The sequence below is a fragment of the Eptesicus fuscus genome, chromosome 8 (assembly GCF_027574615.1).
Source record: "Eptesicus fuscus isolate TK198812 chromosome 8, DD_ASM_mEF_20220401, whole genome shotgun sequence".
Classification (NCBI taxonomy): Eukaryota; Metazoa; Chordata; class Mammalia; order Chiroptera; family Vespertilionidae; genus Eptesicus; species Eptesicus fuscus.
This window is the reverse complement of record NC_072480.1, coordinates 52954172-52956881: the sequence shown is the minus strand read 5'-3', so window position 1 is coordinate 52956881 and position 2710 is coordinate 52954172.

Genomic DNA, 2710 nt, shown 5'->3' with positions numbered 1-2710 from the left:
CTTTGCAAGGGTCACAGACTCTGTAAGTAGCATGACTTACTAGTTATTCAATACATTTTTCCGCATGGACTATCAACCAATAGTGATGGATATTACTACTTTTACTATCTTTAGTGGATTCCATTCTTCTTTTTCTGAGCATCATAGAATCCATGGAGTTCTTCCGCTGTACATTTCTGCAGTTTAACACTCATTATGGCCCTTTTGTCTTCTCCTATTTCTGATTGACTGGGCTTATGATGGTATTCTGATGATTTTCTATCAAACCAGAGTCCTGGTTAGATCCTGATATTTTATAGAAAATTTTGAAACAGTTCTTATAGCTTTTTTTCTACCAAGACACAAGATTAGGGTAACTTAGTAGGAAGCTTATTCAATTAAGAAACACCATGCAACATTCAGAATCACTATAAAGTTTAAAAATTGGACCTGTATCATTTTTCTCCCAAAGAATCTTCTTTCGCCAAAGGCTATATAGTGTCTCACGAGAGTATATACTTAAAAAATCTTGCCTTACCAATTTATAAATCTTGTAAATCTTAGCCTAGATTCCTGTGAAGCCCCCGATCAAGAACACTTTAATGTTCCTTTCTGCAGGTTTGAATTTTAGAGAGTTTTTTTCCTTTATTTTTTTAAAAAATATTATTTGATTGTAAAAGAATACTTAATGTGAGATCTACTCTCATAACAAACTTTTAAGTGTACAATACATTATTGTTGAATATATGAACAATGTTGTACATCAGATCTCTAGAGCTTATTCATTTTGCTGAAATAAAAATTTATGCACATTGATTATTAACTCCTAATACTTTGCTCCCTGCAGCCCTAGCAACCATAATTCCACTCTTTGATTCTATGACTCTTAACTATTTTGGATACCTCACATAAGTGATATCATGCTCTATTTCTCTGTCTGTGATTGGCTAACTTTGCTCAGCATAAAGTCCTCAAGGCTTATCCAGTTGTCACATATTGCAGTCTCCTTTTTAAAGACAAAATAGTACTCCATTTTATTTATTTACCACATTTTCTTTATTCATCACCTCTTGGTGAACATTTAGGTTATTTCAACATCTTGGCTATTGTGCTGGAATAAACATGGAAGTGCTAATATCTCTTTTAGATTTTTATTTCAATTATTTGGGGTAAATATCCAAATGTTGCATTGCTGGATCATATGATAGTTCTTTTCCAATACTTTGAGGAATCTGATATTGTTTTTCACAGCAGCTGTCACATTGTGTATTTCTAAAGTATTGAGAATTCTAATTTCTCCACATCCTTGCCAACACTGTTGTCTTTTTCTTTTTCTTTATAATAGCCATCCTGAAGTGTGAGGTAATATCTCATTGTACTTTTGATTTGCATTTCTCTGATCACTAGTCCAGTAGAGTGTTTTATCACATACCTGTTGATCAGTTATACATTTTTGTTAGAAAAAAACAAACACATACCTTAAAGGCATTAGCCCATTTTATTAATCAGGCATCATTATTTTTGTTATTATTATTATTACTTTGCTATTGAATTGAAGGAGTTTCTCATGTATTTTTAATATTAACCCATCAGATATGGTTTACAGATATTATTTTCCTGTTGTATTTGTTGCCATTTCACGCTGTTGATTGTCTCCTGGGCTGCATAGTTATTTTTGTTTGCTCTTTTAATCTTTACTAATTTTGTTTGTTTTTAATTTGATGTAGTCTTATTGGTTTATTTTTGCTTTTGTTGTTGCTTTTGGTGCCATATATGTGAACTCATTGTTAAAACTGATGTCATGCTTTCCCTTTATTTTTTTTTTTCTAGGTGTTTTACAGTTTTAGGTCTTAGTTGTAAATCTTTTATTCATTCAGAGGTTTTTTGTTTTTTTTAATGGAATAAGATAAAAAGGAATCCAAATTGGAAAATATGTAAAATTTTATTTTAAAAAATTACTTGCATTGCTATACACTAACAACAAGTTATATGAAAAGGAAATTAGCAATCCCATTTACAAGAGCATCAAAAAGAATAAAATGCTAAGAACAAACTTAAATAAGGAGGCGAAAAACTTGTGTACTGAAAACTAGGAACATTGATGAAAGAAATTAAGTAAGACAAACAAATGGAAAGACAGGGATCTAATGAACAAAATAAACTGATGAATAAAATAGAACCAGAGGCATGGAAAAATGGATCAGACTGAGGAATCTCAGAGGGAAAAGGGAAGGAAGGGGGTAAAAGCGATTAACCAAAGAATTTATATTCATATATGCATTACCTGTGGACACTGACAATAAGGTGGTGAAGGCCTGGAGTGGGGCGGAACCCAGGTGGAGGGGGGATATGATATGGGGGGAAGAGAGAGGGGCATCTGTAATACTCTCAACAATAAATATTGATACGGAATTTTTGGACTGGAATCTGGATTCTTTGTCCACCGGAGTCGTAGAATGAATCCATGGACAGAGGGTAGTATAGCAAAGGTAGAGATTTATTGAAGAACAAGTACAGACTCCCACATGGGGAGAGGGAAAGAGTCTCACAGAACTGAGTCCCACTAGGGGAGGTAGAAAGGGTCCCACTGACTTCCTCTTTCCATGGTTATAAAGGCTGCAGTTCCTGTGTCCTGATATCCCTTCTGATTGGTCAATATTCCCTTTCGAATTGGTTACTATATTAACTCCTGAGGCCCTCCTCCCTCATTGTCCTCCTGTTCCCTCTGGGC